Genomic DNA, 14332 nt, shown 5'->3' with positions numbered 1-14332 from the left:
ATGAGCCTTTAGTTTACAACTCTGTTTTCTCATGTCCTCTGTTGTTCAGCGATAGTTTTGTTAAAATACTCATCACAAATCAAATACTTACACTGTCCCAAATTTACGATGACAGCAAGAAGTCTTTTATTGACCCAGCAGAGCTATCTTCAATACTGGGGGTCAAGTCGGTCAGAATAGTTCAGAGTTTTTTATCATTCATGGCCAAAGATTATCATCGGCTGAACAACTCGGTAAGAGCAGCAAACACGGAGATGGAGGTCTGCCCTGCTGTTGATCTGTCCTCGCTCACCAACAATACGATCGTGTCGTTTCATAAAGGGGAAGTCGTGAGCTTTAAGTCTTTGTCAAAGGGAGACCTTAATAAATATTGTGTTAAAATTATACATTTTGCAGCACTAAAAATAGTTCTTGACATGCCATGGAGAGAAAATCTGGGGGTGGACGGTTGGAGTGCCCCTGCTTGGAGCGAGCTATATAAGCCCCCAAGTAAGAAAAGAACGGCTGACCTGCAATGGAGAATTCTGCATGGGATTGTCGCTACAAATTCTTTTTTAAAAGTAATTGAGCAAAAAGGGGATGATAATTGTATATTTTGTGGACAAAAAGGAACTATATTCCATTTATTCTTGCAATGTATGAGACTCAGTTTTTTTTTTCAGATTTTTTAGTGATTTATGTAAAAAGTTAATGGGGAAATTTAACAATATCAAGTTCATTTATGGTACAAAATAAAACAAAAAAAATCGGCAAAAAGCTCAGTTATTAAATTATTTATTGGGTGAAGCAAAACTAGCAATTTTAAAGAGTCGAAATAATAAACAATCTGGGTGCAGGGGCTACTGATGCTGTCTTGATTTTCAAGATAAATATACAATCCAGAAAAATAATGGAATATACATATCATAAATTGATGAATACAGAGTTATTTAAAAATTTGTGGGGAATTAAAGGGGTGCTTTGCTTAATCGATGATATAGAACTAAAAATGAATGTATGAGACATTAGTTAAGTTTTCTGTATTTTTATTTTGCTTTCTTAGAATGATGTACTATCTGTAAGGTACTGTGTGCTATGGAGGGGGGTGAACTGGTGCTCAACTGGGAAATGAAAAGAAAGTGGTGGGCATCAACAACATGCTTTTATTAATGTGCGAAGTAGGAGGAGTGTAAAAGGAGAGTAGTGGTGGTCTTTGTGTTATAGTGAAATATTAACTTTTTGAATTTCTTATTAATGTGCGGAGTAGGAGGAGTGTAAAGGGGGAGTAGTGGTGGTCTGATATATTTGGCTCTTTTTGTTATTTTCTAAAAATTGGGCTTGTTTGTTATTTGACTGTGTATATTGTTAATATTTTCCTGAATGGTTTTATTTCAGGTGACTACCTGTTGAAGCTCATCGAGAGAATGCCAAGAGTTTGCAAAGCAGTAATCAGAGCAAAGGGTGGCTATTTTGAAGAAACTAGAATATAAAACATGTTTTCAGTTATTTCCAGTGCAGGATTTACGTATAAGCTACACAAGCTATAGCTTAGGGCCCTTGCCGTCTTGGGGGCCCCCAAAATAAATTGTCCGAGTGAGCAATTGTCATATATACTTATAAAGGGCCCCATGTCTCAAATAGCTTAGGGCCTTATCAAGTCTAAATCCGGCACTGGTTATTTCACCTTTTTTTGTTAAGTACATAACTCCACATGTGTTCATTCATAGTTTTGATGCCTTCAGTGAGAATCTACCAGTGAAAATGGTCATGAAAATAAAGAAAACACATTGAATGAGGAGGTGTGTCCAAACTTCTGGCCTGTACTGTATATATATATATATATATATATATATATATATATATATACTAGGGGGTTTGCCCCCTGATCACTTCGCTCGCCAACCCCCCCAGCCTGTGCTACACACCAGCCACTTTGCGTCTTTGCCACTTGCATTGTGAACTGGGGGGGTCAAAATTTAAAAGCCTGTACAGCAGCTGTACTATTCTTTGTCTTTTATTTCCGGCCCCAGGCGGGGTTAAATTTCTTGGCACAAAGTCTTGTCTCATGGGACGTGAGTTCCTGATATATTTTAATTTATAATGTAAAAACAGAGTAAGAATCTGAAAATATAACATCTCATTAAAGTTCGATAAATTCTGAAAAGAATGATGCCAAACATATATATGTAGGTTTTAAAAATAAGCCTGATTTAAAGCATGACAATAAATGTAACATAAAATCATTGCACAAAATCGTTGTATGCGTGTAGGCTTAGGATTTTATATATATAGAGTAGATATATTTTATTTATATATATATATATATATATATATATATATATATATATATATATATATATATATCTCCATTCATCCATCCATCCATCCTTTATCCAACCCATTATATCCTAACTACAGGGTCACGGGGGTCTGCTGGAGCCAATCCCAGCCAACTTAGGGCACATTATATATATATTGTGACAGATAGTGGGTGCTGCCATCCCCTTGAACCCTCAGACCAGACACCAGATAAAAGTCTAATTCTTGACTTTATTATTGCAATACAGTGCACAAAGCACCCTTCACTCCACTATATTCATAAACGCTAATGAATCACAATAATACACAATAAACAATCCTCCACTCTCCCAGACGCATTGTCCCCTGCCACCCGACTCAGCTCGTCCGTCTGGGATTTCCCAGAGTCCTTTATAGTCTATGACCCGGAAGTGCTTCTGAGCCTTTAGTCCATGTGATTATCCAGCACTTCCGGGTCAGGTAAAAATTCCTCTTCTTTATCCTGGAAGTACATCATTTCCTCTGTCGCTGTGACTAAAACGTACTTCTGGGTTATAGGGCAAATAACAGTCCTTGGGCCTCCCTGCAGCGACCCCTGGTGACCCCGATGTTATCCAGCAGGGCTGTACAGGAAAACTCCATAGTCCATGAAGCCCTGCTGGAATTCAGGGAAGCTTTATGTCGTAGGGAGGGCTCCCTCTGGCGGCCTGGGGGTATTGGCCGGGATGAATGGCCTGCCATAATGCACAATATATATAGATAGATAGATAGATAGATAGATAGATAGATAGAGATAAAATGAAAGATATATATATACCGCAGATACAATAAAGTCCAAACAGTGTTCTTTATTGAGCCCCAACACCTTTAGAAAAACACACCATCCACAATTCTCCTTCCTCCTCCAAGAGCATAGCTCAATGCCTCCCGACTCTGACTCAATCAAACTGAGGCAGCTTGACTTCTTTAAAGCTGACCAAGGTATTGCATCCAGTGTCCTTTCCAAGTCATTTGGAGAATGTTTGGGTCATGTGGGAACCATGTCAGTCCTCCCACAGCAGCACCCTCTGGTGGTTCCCAAAGACCCCGACAGGGTTGCATTTCCGGACTCCATTTCCCATGCAACCCTGCAGATGTCCTAATTTGGTTTAGCCATGAGGAACACTGCCATCTGCCATGTGGGGGAAATGACCTGCTCCTGGCAAGCCCATTCTCCTGATACTTCCATTATGGTCTCCTGGCCTGGTATGAAACCTTTTGTTATCTACATTTTTAAAACACACACATATATATATATATATATATATATATATATATATATATATATTTTTTTTTTTCCGTGTCCTGTTCGGCTGTGAAGCAATCAGAATTGATGTCTGAATGCTGGCGACTAGCCTTACAGTTTTTCTCTCAGGTGTAGCGTTACAGCTTCTGCTGACGTCACGCCTGATACCAAAACTTTATTAAAAATATTTTTAGATGTTTTTAAGATTCGAACCGGACACGGAGACAAAAGTGAAAGAAAAAGAAGAGAGAGAAGGAAGAGATGGAGGTAAAGGGGGAAGGGGGGGTTTTCGTATAGAATAAACAATAAATGAACCAGAGTCCGCTTCTAGACCTGCAGAAAGAGAGGGGGAAAAAAAAAAAACCACAAGACGAAAACATTGCTGCAATAGCTACATGAAGATATATAAAAGTAAAAATGTTTGCTGACAATCATACAGTAATTATTACTAAGGCATTTAGGGCCACCACAACCTTAGATCATGTGCTGAAGATGTCCAAGTCATACTTATGAAATCACCATGTGAGCACCTGTGTGCGTACGCACGCTTGTATGTGTAAGGTTTCTCTATAGGAGCATCCAATAGTGAGTGTGAAGGGCCACAGACCTGCCCCCAAAAACGTGCGGAATATGGAGGGAGTTCCAAGCCCAGAGATCCAGAGGTCACCCCAGAGCGCGGAGACCCTAGGGAGGCCATCACCAGAGAAGCCCCAACCCCCACTCGAGAGGCAGAGGATCACCCCGGGGTCACAACCAGCAGCCGGCAGAGTCCCGGAGATATCAACGGCAAGCCCTCAGGCCCGCCCGCAGCCGCTCTCCCCGAGTCGGCCGGGCCCGAACCCAGCAGCCCGGGACCCAAGGGTGACCCACCCGCCGAGGACCCAACAGAGCCCAGGGGCCCCCCAGGCGCCCCCACCACAGACAACCCCGGGGGGGGAAAAAAGGGGAGCCGGGTTCCCCGGGGGGGAAAAAACCCCCCGAAAACGTCACAAAAACAAACATCACCCCCAAACCCCCCAACCCAACCCAAAAAAGGGGGTGAAGGGGCCCCCCTTTACTCCCCCCTTTAATTTTTTTCCCCCCCCTTTTTTTGGGGGAGTTTCCCCCACCGGGTAAGGAGCCACCCCCCCAAAAACCCCCCCTTTGGGACAGGCAGTGGAGCCCCCTTTTTTCCCCCCGATAAGAACCCTAGGGCCGATCCCAGGCCGGCGGGCCGGAAAGCAGCCGGGACCAAGGGGCCAGCCGGGGAAAAGACCAGGGGCAAGTCCCAGCAGCCCCAAGGGCTCCCAGACTGCAAGGCAGGGGGGACAAAGAGTTGTTATGCAGGGTCCGAGAAGTAAGTCCAAAACCCCCTGAATTAAAAGAAATAACTAAGCAACATTCCCCATGCTCCCAGGAGGAGGGAAATGTCTGAGGATGGGGAGGAACGGCTGAGGGGCCTGAGCCCTCCAGGGAGCCAGCTCCCCTACTGGCCCCAATAGGCACCTCCGTTCCCAAAATCCACCCGGGGTACGGAGGCCCCAGCCTATCTAGCCATGGCCCAAAGCAGCAGCATCACAGGGCCCCACGGAGTCTGAGGCCACCAACCCACACCACCCCAGCAGAATATTTACTCCCAGCACAGGAGTATATATATAAAACGTCTACTGGTGGAAGTGCGAAGCTCAAAGAATGCGACTCTGTGACCAAAGTAAAGCCGCTGAGAAAGAGAAACTCGCAAAGCTGTTAGTATACAAGCAAACTGAGCACATCAGCAAAACGGAACCACTGAGGAAAGAGAACTTCACTTAGCCGCTAATGCACAACTGATGCGATTGATTGATTGAAGTGCCAGAATCCATGGTTCCTAGTTGCCTGTGCTTTTTACAGCATGGGCTTACACAGCTAGTATATGTATAAATGTTTAAAAACAACAGCAACAAATACAACTTTAACATTGAATACCAATTACGTTTGTGCTGATCCAATTTAGCTTCTCAGTTTAGTAGTTCTGGACAAACAAATTCTGTAATAGGTGTGGAAGAAATTGAATTGGAACTATATTAAAAGAAAGAAATCTTATCCTCAAACTAAGACCCCCTTTCAGTCAGAAACCAGGCAGAAAGAAAACTGCTCATTGTGTCTTTAATTTGGATTGACAGTACTGTATAGAGTGTTTTCATATTAATCAATGTCAAAAGTAGCTTATCGGGGAGGGAGTGCTCATAGTTAGTGTGCCTCCAAGTATATTCTGTAAAAAAAAACAGGAATTACAACTCTGCGATCAAATCATGGTGTTGTTTGCCTTTTAACAAAGGGGTCAGAATGTACTTTAGAATTTCCTGCATTTTTAAGCAATATCTTTTTACTGTTGTCACTTACTCTGTCAAACATATTCAATTATACTTTATCTGTTATCTATTTCTGTTGTAACTCTTTGCCCCTGCAGCCGACTATTTCAGTGTCTTACATACAGAGTGTGCAGCAAAGTGGCAATTTTTCACCTAACGACATGATAAGAAGGCATATGCTGAATTGTGTGATGGTGTACCACCAGCTCCTGACATGGTGACAAAATAAACAAGTTTTCTTGCATAGTAGCACGGAACACATACACTGATGACTTTCACATGTACTTATCATTTCAACCAAATAATACTTCTAATTTAAAAACCCCTTTAGTGTATGGTGACTCTGGGAATAGTAAGACAGTACTATCCACGCTGGAATCATTAGGCACAAGGTCATAACAGAGTGAACACACACTCACACCCACGTACACACCAGGAAGCATCCCTGTCTCTTAACTGTGAGACGGCACTGCTGCTGAAGTGTGCCTCAAAGCAGGCTCAGGTACTGTATGGCTCCTTATGGTGTGCTGTGTGCCCAAAGTATACCCAATGTAGATATTCTATTGGTTTAAAAGTAGTTTGTTTTTCTATACTGTAACATTCAACATCAATGAAGACTTATCTTTGCTGCTCTTATGATAGTTAAATCCAATGACAGATCTTTAGGAATATGACAGTCACATGTATCTGAACAAGATTTCACTCGTAGTAGACACGGAAATTTCTTGTTTTAGTTAATAGAACTGCATGTCTCTTTTTTAACCATGAAAAGAAAACTTTGTTTGCTATGAACAAAATGTCAGTTTTGCACAGTCTTTCTGATTAATATGTAGCACACTGCTTTCATTCTTAAATCAAAAGGTTTTCAGTTTTGTTTACTTTTTGAAAGTCCTAAAATTGGAGAGAGGACATTCTCAGCCCTCTTCATTAAATACTGTACACATTCTACTAAGTGCTTTCCCTGCTGAAAAATGAAATCTTTATATATTTATTTTTAAATACTGAGTGAAATCTGACATTCTGTCCTTTGAGACATCACTTTGGAAAAAAAAGAGATTCTAATGTATATTGTGAATTTTATATCTTTATTTAATGAATGTAGCATTTCTTATGCATTCTTTTTACAAATAGTGTGCACATCTTCTTATAATCCACTTAATTATTGAAGATTTAATTCTGTTAGTATATTAAAATGAAATACTCTTTTGTTGACTAATGCATTACATACAAGATGCTCACATTGAAGGTACATATAGAATATTTTCACTGCTATTGTGCTCACCATCTTATATCGGCTCAGACTTGTGCTTCACAGCACCCAAGCACTCATGAGTATTTCTTAATGCATATTCAGTTCAATTCAGTGTATTCTTATGTAGCACCTGCAGACAGAACAGAAAAGTGCACAAATGTATGTAGCCATACGTTATTTAACTTAAGGTGTTTTTTATTTGCAATATGTAGAGTCTAGGTCACATCATTTAATGTTTTACAGAACATCCTACTGTCTATGACTATGGCATACCTGTCACCCTAGATGCCAAATGTTCTCATGCATCTTATTTCATGGTTAGCAAGAGTAGGTTAGTCATGATAAAAGTAGCTAGACAACATGAAGAAACAGAGAATGGAGAAGCATTAGTAATGGCCAGTCACTAGCTTTTTATACAAATAGTTAATACAATTTTACAGTATAAACATTCAAACCAGCAGCCTTAATAATGCTATATTATGCTAAAATAATTTGTTTTTATGTAACTGTTTTCAAACACCTAAATCAGGCAGATTCTTTGTTATAAAACTATACTCATGTATCACTTAAAAAAAATCTAAATACTCACAGAGGCACAGACTGAGGCAAGGACAGCATGACAGAGAAAAATTAATTTATCACAGGCCAATACTAGGAATGTTAAAGAAATCAATTATGTACACGGGCATCAGTTCAAAGATTCCACAACTGTGAACCAGGCCTTCAGTGCCGGGCATTGTTTCCTTTTATGTTGTAATGTGAAATATTGAGCATTTAGCTCTGAGTTACAGAAGGGACAAAGGAAAATCTGATTGATCAGCTTCAAAGTAAATGTTATTTTTATTTCTCCTGACTTTATGAGCTTCCAACTCTATCCTCAAATCACTATTCAGTTTGGTTGACCTATTTATACACAATTACTTTTTTTTGTTTGTTTAGATCCTATGGTATAGAGGCTGTCATAGTATTCATGAAAAAGTAATCTAAAACCACCAATAAGTATTTAAACATCTCAACAATTTAATAAATATTGTGCATTATTATCTTTCATTTTATTCATAATTTGGACAAAGGAGCAAGTGTTCGAAACTAATGATAATAAAAAACAGTAAAATATGTATTTTAATATGTTCTAACTACATCCCACTTATTGTATATTTATTTTTGTATTATTTTTTAATAGAAATTTGATAGTTTTACACTGCAGGGGCAAACCACCCATAACATATTAACATCCTTCAGCAGCTGTCAGCAAACAAATTTATGTTTGCTGGAGGATTTAATTAAAACAAACACATATGAAAAATGTGGGAATTTCTGTGGGCACTCATATAGTGATTTCCCAGTGGTGTTTCATGTTCTTTAACCAATCACCAATCCCCACATCCTTCCTCCTAGCTGCGTAATTAAATAAAATGCAAAGAAACATTGAAGTTCTTCTGGCAAATGTAAGAAACCAATTAAATGGTATAGCTTACCTACTACACATATTAATTTATTCTGGCGCCTAACGCTTGGGTATAAAAGTTCTATCTATCTATCTATCTATCTATCTATCTATCTATCTATCTATCTATCTATCTATCTATCTATCTATCTATCTATCTATCTATCTATCTATCTATCTATCTATCTATTTGCTTTACCCAAGCAGAATTGTCTTTTAAGTACAATATGTTAAATGAGTTGAATAGTTGAACATAAATCAATCTTTATTTCATCCATTGCAATTCATAGTAAATAAGATCATGGGAAACTTTACAAAGCACAAACACTGTCATGGCAAAAACTGAAAAACACCATTCCTTATGCGTAATAATATAGTGTAATACTAAATGTTTCATGAAGCAAGACATTTGTTTGTCTCGGCAGCAGATTAATTCATTTCTGTCCCTTTTCCCCTCCATAATCTTTTTCTATCAATTTCCCTTTCTCCCTCTCTACTGCAGTTTACTTTTATACAACCAGAATTTTTAAAAATTGATTTTTACTTAATTCACTTCAAGATAGTGTAAATTAAAGTTAACTTAACATAAGTTTTGAATGTACCATATATGCACACGTTTCACACTTTAAAAAATGAGCCTGCATTCATAACAGAGTACCCACGTTTTCCTTTATAAAATCTTTGTGGTATTTTTTTCAGCTTTATATACTACTTAGGCTAATATTGACCCTAAAATCTTAAAAAATGGTTCTTTAATGTCACTTTACTTGGTTGTGTGGTTCCTCATTGAGCCATTGCTTGACAAAGCACTATTTCATTCTGGGAAAGGTTCCTTGGATAGGAAGCTGGTTCTTTGTGTTTTGAAAAACTTCATAATATGTAGAAAAAAAACTGAAATATTTCATGTTTGGTAAGCTAACTAGTAGGGCCCAAACAGATTAAGAAAACCTGGACCTAGCCTGTTTCATTGTATGCAGCAAGAGTCCTTTAAAACCATCTACTCATGGGTGTTTACTGTAAGCAGCCACCATCTACTCATGGGTGTTTACTGTAAGCAGCCAGTTACAAATGTAAGTAAATAAAAGATTTTTCAAGAACTATCGCATGGATGGGTCTTTTGGGAACCATTCCCCTATGATTCCCCAATGGCATCACTCTGAAGAACCACTCTGACACCTTTACTTTTAAGAGTACAGGTGGAATGATAGTCACACAGAAACAATATCACCAGCTTGCCTGTCTCAGATGAGAACCCATAAGAATAGTGGAAGATCTTGTAAATTCAACAAAAAAAGATACTTTAAACATGAGATTCAACTTGGATTTGAGAGAATGGATGGAAGAGATGGTGGATAGTATTTATTAAAAGCAAGCACACACAGCATACCACCATAATATTAAGAAATACAATGAATAGAATTCAGAGCCACAATTTTTAAACTGTATCATAATCTGGTGAGGCTCTCAGATGTCACAAACTGAATTGACGAGACTAGATTCCTACACTTCCAGCAACAGTGCCCTTTTCTTCAAAGATAACATCCATGCTTTCTCAATATACATGAGAGATTTTAGTCATGTTTTCATTATGTTGGATCTGGATCAAATGGTACTGAACCAGAAAATTTTAGTTTACACTTTTACCTAAGGCAAATCTGATTTATCCTAATTAAGAATAAGCGTTTTGCATGTGCATTAGTGTCAAGAGAGAAAGAAAGAACTAATCAAAAAGAAAAAAAAAATAGAAAATCCTAGTAGCACATCTATCTATCCATCATCCAAACCCTCTTATCCACAGCTGGATCTTGGGGAAGCTGGAGCATATCGCAGCAAGCACTGGGTGCAAAGCAGGAAGAGGACTGGGCACTAGGGCATCACAGGATGAACACACACACACCACATATATATATCAGAAGCCAATTTACCATTGGAAACCCACATGGAAATGGAGAGAACATGCAAACTTTAGACAGGGAGCACACTGAACCATGGTCTCTTTGTTGTGAGGAGGCCACTCCACCACTGTGCCACCCACTAGACTGTTTCCATTTTAAATTAACTTCCAGACTAATAATTGTGGTCTGGCAGAGACTTGAATCTGTTTATTCTGATCTCCAGTCTTCCAGTGAAATTTGGATCATATGTTGAAGTATCTAAAGTATTTCACCAAACTTCAGCAATGCAGAAAACCTACAATAGAAATCTCAAATAGTACACCAGTGCAAAAAGGATATATAAAACTCTGCACAATTATGTTGGTTATATTTATTGTATTAAAGTAGAAAACAACGCAAATTATCAATCATGATTTAGAATTGGTTTTAAGTAAAATTTCATTAAAGTTAAAGATCAACTGGGTGTATTTTAACATTATCAGGCCAGATTCTTCACTGTTAAATTTGCATAAGAGCTAAAGATTGTGGTATTCAATCAGTGCTTCACCTTTCTTGTATTTATCTTTTTGTTTTATTTTTTGAAAATCAGGACATTATAATGGTATGCTACTCAATCAAATAACTTATAATGAGAAAAATGACCCAAGAGAAGCTAAAGCTGGAATCGAGATGAGGACTGGAATGAAGTGAAAGAGGTTCAGTAGACAGAGAACAGGCTGCTCCAGAGAAAGCTGGTGGGGGTGGTTACTTGCAGCAGGACTGGGATGGAATCTTTCCCACCTTTGCAGATGGACACTACCACAGTGAAGGAACAGTATGGCTTGGTCCAGAGGGAGGTGAGAACAGTAATGGAGGAGGAAAGGTCCTGCAGAATGGTTTCTACTGTATGAGGCAATAAAGCACTTGGATAAGATGAAACAATGCACTAGAGTGGAAGTTGGCCTGGTCTTAGCTGTGGAAATTTGAGCCACACTGGATCCAGCTCCTTGTCTAGGCGGTGCATGATTTGCTTCCTAGTGTAGCAAATCTCGACACATGGGGCAATGCAGAGACGATAGGATGCCTGTCTGTTGTGTTTGAAATATGGTACCTTGGAGCATATACTAATTTTTTGTTCCAAAGCTCTTGGGGAACAGAGATACTGCTGGAGACATGATGAAATCCTGAAGATGGTAGTGAACACCATCAGCGAAGGAGTCAAGTGGTGCAAGTGGTATTGCCCCTCAATGAAATTAATCAACTTTATCAGACCTAGAGATTAATTCAGACCCAATTAGCCTCTGCCAGGGACAGGCAACTACTGGTAGGCCTGGAGAAGCAAATCAAGCCCTGGAGTCACCTGTTAAGAGGTGTATGATGTTGAAAGACACAAAATACCCAATGATTCCAGGAATATCACTGAAGATACGTCCAGAAGCATGAACTGATGTATTTGTTGATCTATAAGATACAACCATGTACTTCAAAATCAATCTACTGAAAAATAGAAATACATACGTAGATTCAACCCATACCAAGAGAAAAAGAAGAGAGACACAAGTAAAAAACATGTTAATTTTTAAATATAATAGAATAATTAAAAGTATAAGAAAGACCCAGCATGATTATTATAAAATAGTTATATTAATGAAGAAAGAATTTGATTTGTCCTAATTTGAGATAGCATAGAATGTTGCTTACCCAAAGATTTATAGAAAGTGGGCTGAAATTCTTCTTCCAGTTGAGTAAGGCAAGTCTGTAAACTAGCAGTGTGGTATTTTTTTTATCTTTGATTTGCCGTTTAATGATGATAAAATTATAGTTATATTAAGTTATATAGTTAACCATATTTAATCTTTTTCGGTGCTTTTATACCTATTTCTATGTTTTGAATTTTTGTGAAGTGGTTTAATCATAGAAAAGGTGTTATATAAGGAACGTGTATTATTGTTATGATTATTACAGCTATGATTCCTTTATATGGATAATTCAGTACGAATGTCTTACATAAATCCATTTTATTTTTCTCAATGCGTTGGCTCATTTGCATTCACTTAGTGCGTTTTCCAAAATAACCTGGATGGTTTAGCACAACACCATGGATCACCTGCAAAAGCTCGTATCTCTCCCAAAATAGTTTACCCATGTGTCAAAACTAAATTCCTTTCCCATTTAAATAGTTAGTGCCCCAAAATGCATCGTCCCTTTGGCATCGTAAGCACTGCAAGTCAAAATGCCTAGATGTTTTGTCACTATGGCAGAGGTCTAGCCAACAGAATACAATTATGTATAAAACTGAAAAAAGGATTTTACAGTAAGAGCAGCCTCCAAAGTTTGACATCAGACACACTGCACTCCTACTTCCAAGGAAATTGTAATCATTTTTATTGACACACATAAAGTAACTTCCATACATTAGAGTACATAAAAATGTATACAGTATTCTGTACATGTACGAAATATAAACACAAACAAAAAACAAGAAAAATTATATCTAGCCTACAGTAGGGCTTACAGTAAATAAAGTTTCACAACTAAGGTAACTTTCACTGGTTGTTGTCGTCACCGTCCCTCTCCTGGCCACCATCCTCATCCTCCTGGCCATCCATGCGCTGCTCTCTGTTTGGCCATAGATTCTCATCCACATCAGCGGATATTTTCCCTTGCGATGCAGCGAGGAAGAAACGGCCAATGTCTCAACCATCCCCTACACTGATCCCCTGTAATGTCCTCACATGCAGCATCCATTGCATGGAGCAGGGATCTCTGGTCTTGAGCCTGATGTTCATAGACTTTCCACCTCCAAGCGGAAAAAAATTCCTCAATGGGATTAAGGAAAGGAGAGTATGGTGGTAGTAGCTCCATGAGCATCCTTGGATGGGTGGTGAACCAGGCCCTGATGAGCGCCCACGGTGGAAATTTACATTGTCCCACACGATCACATAGTGTGGTAGGTGAGGCCCTTCGAGACCTCTCTCATTTTCTGGGACCAGATGTGTATAAAGACGGTCCAAGAAAATGAGGAGCTTTTGAGTGTTATATGGGCCTAAACTGGGGATGTGTGTGGCCACACCATTCTCAGATATGGCAGCACACATTGTTAAATTGCCCCCTCGCTGGCCTGGGACATCCACCGTGGCCCGCTGACCAATGATGTTACGGCCACGTCTGTGGCCCTTGGCCAGGTTGAAACCAGCCTCATCGACAAATACAAGGATGTGAGATGTTTCATTCCCTTCCAATGCCATTATTCTCTACAATAGAGTAAAAAAAATCAAATCAGTCATATAGAGGAGTCATACACAACAGAAATAGAAAATTACATGGGATTGTTCTATGTTCTCCTCCACAAGTTCAATATAGCCTGCTACTGGCCACTACTCCAGTGGTTCCAAACCTGGGGTACAGGCCTATGCAGAGGCACTGCAGGGAGTATTTGACACAAAGAGGGAGAAACACTGTTGCAGTTTTTAGGCAAAATGCTGTAGTCAGATAAAGCTGGATTCTAAAGGTAAAGAGGATACTGAAAACCAAACAAATTGGGAACCACTGCTTACTGTAATGTTACTATAATAGACAACCAATAACTGACTTACATGCACATACTGGTACCGCAGCTCTTTCACTCTGTCAGAATTCCTCTCAAATGGTACCCTGTAAATCTGCTTCATGGTCATCTGATGCTTCTTCAATACCCGGTCTATTGTGGAGATGCTGATAGAGTTGACATTTTGGAATATGGCATTGTCTTGAAGGATTGCATCACGGATCTGTCTCAAAGTGAGAGCATTATTTGCAATCACCATGTTACAGATCTCTTGTTCTTGTTGTTCATTGAGAAGTTTTCTTCTGCCACCCATGTGAGGT

This window comes from Polypterus senegalus, chromosome 4 (genome assembly GCF_016835505.1).
Source record: "Polypterus senegalus isolate Bchr_013 chromosome 4, ASM1683550v1, whole genome shotgun sequence".
Taxonomy (NCBI): domain Eukaryota; kingdom Metazoa; phylum Chordata; class Cladistia; order Polypteriformes; family Polypteridae; genus Polypterus; species Polypterus senegalus.
The sequence above is the reverse complement of the archived record's forward strand: the minus strand, read 5'-3'. Positions refer to the sequence as shown.